General features: G+C 40.4%; 1 long non-coding RNA gene across 1 annotated transcript; it reads left to right on the top strand.

The window, feature by feature from the left end:
* The first annotated feature begins 5920 nt into the window (after window positions 1-5920).
* Window positions 5921-6552, top strand: LOC147614137 (uncharacterized). Its single transcript, XR_015263070.1, has 3 exons — window positions 5921-6032; window positions 6200-6319; window positions 6463-6552. It is a non-coding gene; the product is annotated as an uncharacterized LOC147614137 (long non-coding RNA).
* Window positions 6553-12121: the final 5569 nt, after the last annotated feature.

The raw sequence follows: 12121 nt of genomic DNA, 5'->3' as shown, positions 1-12121 counted from the left end.
CAGCCACCAGGTTATAAGAGTAATGCACACCCAAATTTGTGTGTAGGTTACATAAATCCTTATATGGCTACAAGCGGGCCCACCCAAAGCTTGGTAAAACAAGATCGATGGCTATCTTGTTACCATAAGATTTTAGATATCGCCAATGCATGATTTCACTCTATGTGAAAAAGATAGATAGAGGGATTATGTTGTTAATCATTTATGTGGAAGGCTTCATCATCAATGGTGATAGTGATTTAGACATATATGATATTAGGATGATATTGATACACAAGTTTAAGATGAAGGATTTGAGTGAGCTGCGATATTTCCTAGGTATAGAGGTGGTGAGATCACATGATGGTATTTTGTTATTACTACAGAGGCAGTATGTCTTGTACATGTTGTCTAAGTATGGTTTGACAAGCTCTAAGACTATTTATGTGTCATTGGAGTAGAACACTAAGCTCTTTGCAGATACATTCACTTTCCATAGAAAGGAGATGTCACCTCCATGCATGAAACTCAACAAAACCTACTATTTAAATTTCTCTTTAAAAAAAACTATATCCCTTTCTAAGCATATGAGTCCCAATTATGAAATTCAAGTACCCCGTATTTAAGATTTAAAATACATGTGACAACTTGCAGCCCATGTAAGTAGCGTGGATGTAAGTGCTAGTAGCACAAAGACCTACATGTACTCTTCAAAAATCATTCCATGTATGTTTAATTGAAAAGAGTACTAAACTAATAAAGTTTTCAAACTACACCACTAGATCACATATTATAAAAGCTATAAAAAGAAATAGACCCCTACTTTCATTCTCCCCTACTTCCTAGCCCCTTTCCCCACCATAAATCCCCCTCACCCCCTATAAGCTTAAGCCCCCCCTTCAAAAAACCCTCTCCCTTAAACTCACATGATACCATAAGATATGGTTTGTGAATCCCTCGAGCTGCGCAAATATAGTTGATCTTTTGGAGGACCCTTGATGTACATGCACTTGGGAAGTTTGATCTATATGATCACACTAGGCTCATCACTTGCACAATGGAGCATGAGAATGATATGCCACCTCCAACCTATTTGCCATCTGCTTTATCAGTTTTTAGTGATCAAAGTTTTCGATTCTCCATATATTCTCTCTCTCTCTCTCTCTCTCTCTCTCTCTCTCTCTCTCTCTCTCTCGTTCTCTCGTCTATGAATATTTTTTTGTGTTAACTATTACGTAGAGTTGTAATTTTGTACATCTCTTTCTCTCTCTTTCTCTCTCTCTCTCTCTCTCTCTCGTCTATAAATATTTTGTTGTGTTTACTATTATGTAGAGTTGTTATTTCAAAAGAATATGCCTCATTATTTTTAAGCAAAAGCAGTAGGTAGTATCTCTCTCTTGTCTACAAAATCTTGGTGTAGAGTGATAATTTCTTACATGTATGAAAAGAATATCCTCATTATTTTTGGGCTAAAGTAGTAGGTAGTAACTTAGATAGAAGATTTACTAGGAGGTTTGTGTTTTCTTTTAGGAGTGTTGCTTCTAGTTGTATCACAGAAGCAGTCTATAGTTGCCTTGCTAAGAAGAGAGGTAGAGGATAGGGGTGTTGCTATGGACCTTTGATGGCTCAGAGAAGAGCCTTGATAATGAGCTTGGCATCATGGAGAACCAGGATAATTTTGAGGACACTGGACAGTGATCTATGTGCACAGGTCTGCTTGATTTAGATAACCTATTGATAGGTTGAGATATGATGATTTTATAGGCCATCATTATGCCTACATGGTTAAGGAAATACAAGAGGTAGAGCCCACTTGTTTTGAGCAGGCACTTGGAAATCCGAAATGGGAAGATGGCATGGATGAGGAGATGGCAGCATGGGATGTAACTGCAACATGGGAGCTACTTATTGCCATTTCCTAAGGATGAGAAGGCATTTAGATGTAAGTGGGTCTTCACACAGACATATGGCATTGACTATGAGGAGACATTGTACAGTACAGTTGCAAGGATGGTTGCCATGAGAGCTATGATTTTGTATGGCTACTATGAAGGGTTAGTCTTTATATCAAATCGATGTAAAAAATGCCTTCTTGCAAGGTGATTTGCATGAAGACATATACATGGTGCAGCCACCATGTTATAAGAGTAATGCACAAGTGGGTCTTCACACAGACATATGGCATTGACTATGAGGAGACATTGTACACAGTTGCAAGGATGGTAGCCATGAGAGCTATGATTTTATATGGCTACTATGAAGGATTGGTCTTTATATCAAATCGATGTAAAAAATGCCTTCTTGCAAGGTGATTTGCATGAAGACGTATACATGGTGCAGCCACCATGTTATAAGAGTAATGCACACCCAAATTTTGTGTGCAGGTTACATAACACCTTATATGGCTTGAAGCAGGCCCAAACCCAGAGCACGACTATCTTGTTACCTTAAGATTTTAGATATCCGCCAATATAGGATTTCAGTCTATCTGAACAAGATAGATAAAGGGATCATGTTGTTAGTCATTTATGTGGATGACAATGGTGATAATTATATATGATATCAGGATGGTCTTGATGCAAAAGTTTAAGATGATGGATTTGGGTGAGCTGCGATGTTTCCTAGGTATAGAGGTGGTGATATTGCATGATGGTATTTTGCTATTACACAGGTAGTATGGCTTGGACATGTTGTCTAAGTATGGTATGACAGGCTGTAAGCCTATTTGAGCAGAACTCTGCACATATACAGGTGAGCTTTTGGAGGACTCTACGATGCATAGGCATATAGTATGAAGTTTGATCTACATGATCACAGTAGGCACATGACTTGCATGATGTAGGCTCCCCAATGATGGCCCTCAATGTATACTTCACTATAGAGTAACTCCTGGAGAATACTAAAATGTGGGTGTGCTTCTCTGGCTATGTAGGTGTGCTTCTCTACTGAAATGCCGATTTTAAATCCCAACACTAATCAATAAATCTTAGTCAATATATGGTGAATCATGGCGGTGTGGTAGTTTATTAGAGTCCTACAGATTCTTGCCCATTCTGGATTTGAAAAATTGTGTCTCTAACTTTCTAGAGCAAGAGGAAGGGGAACCCTTACCAAGGGCCATATTAAATATATTGGCAAGTAGAGGAGCTAGAGTATGACATGCATGAGGCAAAGACTCAGCTTATAAGTTCTCATGTTCTTTAGTCTCTCTAGTTCTACCAAACATGTATTTATCCACTTTATAAATATATAGAGAGGATATTTAAATATTTATCCAATTTTGTGAGATGTCCCCGTAGGGACAATATTTATCCGAAGTAGAGTATGACATGCATGAGAAAAACACTGAAATTTTGTAAATATATGCAGGGGAGGTTGAAATTGAACATCCAAACACGTATACATACCAAAGGCGTGCGCGGGTAAGTAACTACTAGAGACGGCCTAACTTTGTGACGCATTATCTAATCTTTTGGAGATGGCAGCACCGACCAATTAATGTTCTTGGAAATGACAAAAGCAACGTGAAAGGAGCCCAAAAATATGACAAAAGCAACGTGAAAGGACCACCGGGACGACGAGGGCTGCCTGGATTTGTTGATGGACAATGGCGCCAAACAGAGGGCGCTTGCACAAGCAAACAAGGACGGCGCTTGCAGCAGCGGCCGACCAGTCCGTCCACTGTAGGACGCACTCACCTTTTCAGAGCCACATCCAATAATCCAAATCCTATCCCGCATTTTTGATCACATGGGCGCACTCCATATTCCCTCCCCGCTAGCATAAAAGGACCTCCCACGTTCCGAGCAATACACCCCTTGCAATTCGTAAGCTGCTTACTTTAATTCAATTAATTAGTGCTATTGTTTCTCCGCGGTAGCTAGCAACATGCCTGTGTGGAAATCGAGAGGGAGGAGGAGAGGCGCACATAGATTCGTGCAGTTGCAGATGAATCGTTGTTGAATCGTTGTTAATTGATTGATCGATTGGTTACATTTATAGAAGTAGAAGCACCCATTCATTTGCATCACTTCGTGATGGGCGTTCACACTCGTATAGTGGACACGAGCATTAATTCCAACACTCCCCCTTAATGCGAATGTCCGCATGAGGGTGAATGAGGAAATGTGATGTGTATAGTGATGTATGCATTATGAATTCATGTGTAATGCTATATATCTTTACATCATGAGTCGATGATGATATAACTGCTTTGGTAATCGCAAGGCATTTGTTTTGTGATTATCTCGATATGCTTTTTGTCGAAGTTGATCTCCTTGACAACCACAAGACACATGTTCCAATATGATGTTGAGACATTGTGCTTGGTAGTAACTGCAACATGTGTGTTCCGATATGATGTCGAAACACAAGTTCTTCCACTCTCAGACTTGCCATCCGTATTCTCCCCCTCAAGTTGAGTAGTGGAATTCCAAGTATTGCATTGGGTACATGTCAAAAGAGAAATTAATATATGAGTATGAGTTGAATTATCAAAATATATATGTGATATGATGTTATTTACAAGTGTGTATGTACAATTAAGTTTAATTTGTCATCGCTCAGAGGCTGATTCGTTTTCAGCTTGTCGAAGATAATGTTTAATTTTGGCCTCATGGATGCTGTAGACACTCCAATGGGCTCAATTGCCTCTTTGGGCATAGTTGTTTCCCTCTTGGGGATTCACAATTCTCTGTTTGGGTTGTTGTTTCATGCCACTTTGGGCTCTTAGGGTGGACGATTATATCACCCATAATTTTGTTTTAATATCATACCTCGTGGGTGTGGCCAACACTCCAATGGGTTGATGCCTCTTTGGGCTAACTTTTGGGCTTATTTGTTTGCCTAGGTCTTATATTAGTGTCCATTGTCGGACGGACCTCTTGAGTCTTTTTACGGGTCATTGCCCATTGGTAGGTCTTTGCCTTTTTGTGGGTCTTTGCCCATTTGTGTTGTTTATTTGTTTGTTTGTTGCTTTTAATCATTATTATTATTATTTGAAAAGTTTTTAGCATTTTTGTATAAAATGTTATGTGTGCACGCAAATAGCCTGAAAGAGTAGGCATGTTTGCGCTCACGAATAGCCTGAATATTTAGGCATGTTCGTGATGTGAGTGAGTTATTGAATAAAATTGTTTTTAATTATTTATAGTTATTGTTAGTAAAAATGTATGAATTGATTGGTTATTTTAAAAAAAAACTAAAAATAAACTAGTATTTGAAATAATAACAAAAATTATTAATGGTTGTCTATGTGGGTATGAAGGTGTTATTTTATTGTTATTATTAGTACTGTTTTATTTTTATTAAAAAATTTATGTTCTGTGTGAAGGTTTTCAGACTGTACCACCACATCGGATAGAGTCCTGCCTGGCTTGGATGAAGGGTGTAGCACGAGAGTAGTTAAGAACCCGCCTGCGTGTGGAGAGGGAGAGATGCTGTTGACGTAAGGTGGCATCGTTGCTAGAGCTAGCGATACTAGTGCAGAGGAGGGGTTGACAAAGGTGGCGGTGTTTTGACCGTAGTAGTCGGCGAAGGCAAATGTGGCATCTGGGTGGGCAAGGCACATGCTCTGGATGAGGCTGAGCAGCATCACACCGTGGTTATAGGAGAGGGAAACGAGGTCGCGAAGGCACCCAAAGCTATCCTTGGCAGCGAGCGGGAAGGCGGTGATCAATCTTGGTTGGCTTGCGAAGGTGGCGGAGGCGATGCAGGCCCACACAGGCTCTCCAGAAAAGCAGGCGATGATACCATGTGGAAATCGAGAGGGAGGAGGAGAGGCGCACATAGATTCGTGCAGTTGCAGATGAATCGTTGTTGAATCGTTGTTAATTGATTGATCGATTGGTTACATTTATAGAAGTAGAAGCACCCATTCATTTGCATCACTTCGTGATGGGCGTTCACACTCGTATAGTGGACACGAGCATTAATTCCAACAGCCTGCTCCAGTTTTCTTCACAATTGCCTCCACGCAGTACCCTGGTTACAATGTTGTGCAGCGTGGGTCTCACATTGTGCTTGCTGCAGAGAATCTGGACAACCCTTTCCAGGTTTATAAATCTATGAGCTGCTCTGCTGCACATCTTGACTATAGCATGCGTCCGTGTGTGTGTTTGTGTGTGTGTGTGTGAGAGAGAGAGAGAGAGAGAGAGAGAGAGAGCTCTATAAATTGTACTTGTGCGCTAAGTTTCCAGTGTCGCACTGATGTTTTCTGCAGCTGTGGTACAAGGACGATTCATGGAGGTTTTTGAAAGACTCTGAAGGAAACCCAGCATTTGCGCTGATTAATAACGGATCCAAAGCGGCCCTTAAGAGCAATCTGACTGCACCGCTCAAGGTAACCAATGACAAAATTGTGCTCATTGCATTATGCATGGGACGTGCTCAGGCGGCACGTCCCACTCATCAGGACGTAGTTGGTTGCAAGAGCAAATATTACGACTATTTACGAGCTGGTAGCCCCCTCCCCTCCTTTTCCAGGTGTCGCTCCATACAGACTATGGCGCGTCGGACAGCGCCAATAACACCACACTTTGGACGTTACGCTCTGATAAGCTTGGCAGTGCCATCTTGTCCTTGGAACTGAACCTCTTGTTGGACTTGGGAGTGGGGAAGTCCCCGCCAGAAAACGGAGACGGGGTGGCCGTGATCTTGCAAAAGGCGCCAGCTAACGGCGGGACCAGTAGTACTCAGCGCTGGAAATTGAATGAGTATGGTAAGGCAAATGAAATGGAATTTTAAAATCCGTGCTGTATCAACCAAGTCTTATCATCCTGACGTGCGCCTTATATATTGCAGTACCATCCGTCTATACAATACAATCAGCATGGGTTTCCCAGATTTTGATCGTCAAGAATCCTCACAAAAATCTCACATTCCCGCCTACAAGCGGTACTATCAACGACGAGCTCACGGTTGTCGCAGTGAACTCTCAGAATCAGGATGGTGATCGAGAGGTACGTCATGACCATTAGCCCCACTCTCTCTCTCTCTCTCTCTCTCTCTCTATATATATATATATATGATGAGAGAGAGAGAGAGAATCTGGAGAAACAAAAACTCAGATTACTAAACATTGATAGAGTAGATGATGGCAACTAGGTTGCAGGTGGCATCTCATTATCATGCTCCATCATGTAAGTGACGAGCCTGGTGTGATCATGTAGATAAAACTTCATACTATATGCATGTGCATCATGGGGTCCTCCAAAAGCTCACCTATATATGCAGAGAGCTCAGTGTTCTTGTGCATCGTGGGGTCCTCCAAAAGCTCACCTATATCTAGAGAGAGATTAGTGTTCTACCTTAATGGCCCATAAATAGCCTTACATACTTTTATACCATACTTGGACAACATGTTCAAGCCATAGTTCCTCTGTAATAGTAAAATACCATTAATTGATCTCACTACCTCTATACTTAGGAAATATCACAGCTCACCCAAATCCTTCATCTTAAACTTTGGCATCAAGAGCATCCTGATATCATATATGTCTGCATCACACTATCATCATTGATCATCAAGTCATCCAAATAAATGATTAATAGCATGATCCCTCTATCTGTATTTTTCATATAGAGTGAAATCGTTCATTGGCATATTTAAAATATTATGGTAGCAAGATAGTCATCTATCTGATTTGACCATTCTCTAGGTGGACCTGCTTTAAGCCATATAAGGCTTTATGTAGTTTGCACAAAAAATTGGGTGTTAATTACTCTTATAACTTGGTTGCTACACCATGCATACCTCTTATTGAAAATCACCATGTAAGAAGGCATTCTTTACATCCATCTAATATAAAGACCAACCCTTCACAATAGCCATGGAAAAATGATAGTTCTCATGGTTACCATCCTTGCAACCATGTGCCATGTCTCCTCATGTTCAATGCCATATGTTTGTGCATAATCCTTGGCACAACCAATATTGCCTTATATCTTCTGACAAATCCATTTGAGTTATCCATCTGAGTTATCGACCCACTTATATCTAAATGCATTGTTATCCTTAGGCAAGGGCTGTGAGTAACACCCATGTTGCATTTTCATCCAATGTTGTCATCTCCTCATCCATGGCATCTTTCCATTTTGGATTTCCAAGTGCCTGCTCTAGATACCTCTTGTATATGCCTTAACCATCTAGACATAATTATGGGCTAAAAATTCATCATATCTAAACCTATCAATAGGTTATGTAAACCAAGTAGACCTGTGTACACAGATTGCCGAGAAGTGTCCTCAAGAAGACTATCATGGTTCTTTGTGCTACACTAGGAGTACAAAAAAACAGGATTCCAAGCTCCGTATATCAAGACTCTACTCTAAGCCATTAAGTTGATGCATCAAGCTACCATAGCAACACCCCTATACTCTACCTCTCTAGTCAACAAGGTAACTATAGGCTGCTTCTTGTACTCCAACTAAAAGCAGTACTTCTAAAAGAAAACAAAAATCTACTAGTAAATCTTCTATCTAAGATACTACCTACTGTTTTAGCCAAAAACTAATGAGGCATATTACTTTCAGACATGTAAGCAATTATAACTCTATGTAACACATCAGGATCTCGTAGACCAGAGAGAGATACTACCTTCTTCATTTGCCCACAAATAATGAGACATTGTTTTTAGACATGTAAGAAATTACAACTATATGTAAACATAAACATAACATAATATTTGTAGCCAAGAGAGAGAGAGAGATTACAAGTCTACTTAATACACAACAGAATCTTTGAGGACAAGATTGAGAGAGAGAGAGAGATTACAAGTCTACTTAATACACAAGATTGAGAGAGAGAGAGAGAGAGTATATGGAGAATCAAAAACTCTGATTACTAAAAACTCATACAATAGATGGCAACTAGGTTGGAGATGCCACCTGCAACTAGGTTGTAGGTTGCATCTCATTATCATGCTCCATTTTACAAGAGATGAGCCTAGTGTGATCATGTAGATCAAAGTTCCCACTATGTGTTTGTGCATGGTGGGGTCCTCAAGAAGCTTACCTATATCTGTAGAGAGCTTAGTGTTATGCTCCAATGGCACATAAATAGGCTTACAACCTCTCATACCATACTTGGACAACATGTCCACTCTCTCTCTCTCTCTCTCTCTCTCTCTCTCTCTCTCTCTCTACAAATATCATGTTCTATTTACACTTACATAGAGTTTTCATTTCTTATGTGTCTAAAAAGAATATGCCTCAATATTTTTGGGCTAAACAGCAGGTAGTATCTCTCTCTTGTCTACAAGATCCTAAAGTGTTTATGTTGGTACATAGAGTTATAATTTTTTACATGTCTGATAAGAATATACCTTATTATTGTTGGGCTAAAGTAGTAAGCAGTATCTTAGATGGAAGATTTACTGTAGACTTGTGTTTTCCTTTAGTAGTGCTACTTTTAGTTGTATCATAGAAGTAGTCTATAGTTGCCTTTCTGAGTAGAGAGGTAGAGTACAGGGGTGTTTCCCGATAGCAACTTGATGCATAAACTTGATGGCTCAGAGAAGAGCCTTGATAACGAACTTGGCATCATGAGAGTTGTGCTTGTGCTCTATCATGGAGAACTAGGATAGTTCTCTGTGATAACGAGCTTGGCATCATGTCAGTTGTGCCCTTGGTATATCACAAAGAACTAGGATTGTTTTGGGAGGAGCGGGATTTTCCATGGCTTGTCATGCACTAAGAGACTTGAAAACTTTTTACTAGGTGCTAATTGCTAAGCCAAATATGCTTCAATGCGGACGACACTTTTCAAGCATGTGGGGATGGGTCTTGCCTACATGCTTGCAAAGTTTGGTCACCAGCAAAGCAAGTTTAGGTAGGATAGCATTGGGAAAAGCGGGATTTTCCACGGCCTCTCGAGCATTAAGAAACTTGGAAAATCTATACTAGGAGAGACATGCTCTGATGGTGAACAAACTTTGTGAGCGTACGGGGGTGTCTCTTGCCCACATTCTTCCAAAGTTTGGTCAGTTTGGGTATGATGGCATGGGGAAGAGAAAGGTTTTCCATGGCCTCTCAAGGAGTAAGAGACTTGAAATATGGGTAGGATGGCATGGGGATTTTCAACAAACAATATAATAGCCAAAGTGTTAATAAAACCCATTAACCATGAATATCAACTAAAATCCAATAATGAAAAAACTCATAATGATATAAGTCAACTAAGTACATCATAATCTAATCTAACCCAGCTCCTCTAGGTTTAGCTACTAACTCAATAGATCAGGTCATAATAAAAATGAGATACCCTAGCTAGTATATGAGGTTAGTAGCCAATAAATCTAAGTACAATGTAAGCGAGCTAACCCATCAAGTTTGAGATTAGTCACTATCAATGGGCACCCAATCAATATTGTCATCTAGTGTGGTCGATGTGCACGTCGAGAAGGGTGTGCTAGCTATGGGGGTGGTCGAATATCTGTGGGGAGGTCTACGTCAAAGTCAAGATCATAAGTTGGTGCTGGTGTACTCGGGATCTCACGAGTCCCATAAGCAGCTACATCCCTCTCCCTCTCTCTACGTCGTGCTACTATCAGACCTCCCTATCTGTAAACCCAAAATCTATCATCAACATTGGTCCATGCTTGCCACTTTGTGTGTGTAAGCTCCTCTATTGTAAGCACACATTGCTCATGTGAAGGAGCACTTCTACCAACACCATCACCCTTTTCTCACCTTTGGCATATACAAATACTTGTAAAATTAAATGAAACCAACAAAAAAAAGAAAGTTTATCCCGTCCAGGTGATTCTTGTAAAAACATATGTAGTAGCACACTCTCTGTCCACCATGTACACACACATGTAGATCATGGTCTTCACACACCCCTTTCCACATACACATATACATTACCATAAAATCATAGGATGTGAGAATATTTGCATGTTTAAAAAATCATAGTTTATTATTATCAACTCTCTCATCTTCAAAAAGATCATTGGCCCCGAAAAGATCTATTTCAAGGAAAATCCCTCCATATTTGAATCCTGTAGGAATAGAAGATGCATTATTTTTTTGAGACATCTCCTGTGTCTAATTATTCAATCTCTATACCTTCGTCTAAGCCTTGATCTTGTTGTACTTCGACATGTAGGTTGTGAGTGTGTGTGTGCTTGCAAGAGCTCAAGCTCTCTTCTCCCCTACATCTTTTCATGGTATCAGAGCCTGGTTCATGCTAAGGGCTGAGCTGCAACAAGCAAGAGAAGCACAGGAAGCGGTACGAGGGTAAGAGCTTCAACTACTCTTCCCTACTTGTGTTGGCGACTACACCCTTATTGGGAGCTCTACACCCTTATTGGGAGCTCTACGAGAGGCACCGATAAACGATCTCTGATTGAGGAGCTTTCTTCGCGGGAGTAAAGCTATAGGGCAACTTTATTGTCCTATCGGACAAACAAAATTTTTCGGGCCGAAAACGTGTTTCGGGCGCGTTAGAATCTTCGTTTTTCGAAAAGCAGGCGATTTCGAGCAATACGGGTAAGTCATCGATTCTCTACAGAACTCTGTTTTAAGAACTGCAGGAAGACAGATTGGTTGTGCAGACATTGTGTGTGCTACAAGGAGGTCAAAAAGTTACCATTGGCGGGTGTATGTATGCACATTGAGGTCACTGGTTGTGACATTTGACTGTAATACAGTACCGCTCTAGAAAATATAGTAGTTTGTGTAGGACAAACCAGAGTTGTTTTCTGGTAAATTTGTGTCTAGCAAGATGTCAAATGATGGCATAAACCAGATTATTGCTGAGAAGCTTGATAAGAACAACTTCCATGCTTGGAGATTCAGGTTGACAAATTTCCTGATGGGAAAGGGTTTTTGGGACTACATAATAGAAGGTGAGCATGAAGAGGCACTGGAGATACCGGAGATCAATCCGACTGCTGCAGATGTGAAAGAGTTCAAGGATTGGAACCAAGGAGCCAAAAAAGTTATATATTAGCTCTTTATCAGTATACAAGACACCATAGTTGGGCACATACAGGATGCCAAGTCCCCCAAGGAGGCATGGGACACCTTGGTAAAACTCTATGAAACAAATACCAAGGCACGAAAGATACAGTTGAAGAATGAACTTCATACTGTGGAGAAAAAGAGTATGTCTGTGAATGACTATAAATTGAAGATCAAG

Source organism: Cibotium barometz, chromosome 42 (assembly GCF_041138505.1).
Source record: "Cibotium barometz isolate CiBa-2024 chromosome 42, ASM4113850v1, whole genome shotgun sequence".
In the NCBI taxonomy this organism is placed as follows: domain Eukaryota; kingdom Viridiplantae; phylum Streptophyta; class Polypodiopsida; order Cyatheales; family Cibotiaceae; genus Cibotium; species Cibotium barometz.
The sequence above is the reverse complement of the archived record's forward strand: the minus strand, read 5'-3'. Positions and strand labels throughout refer to the sequence as shown.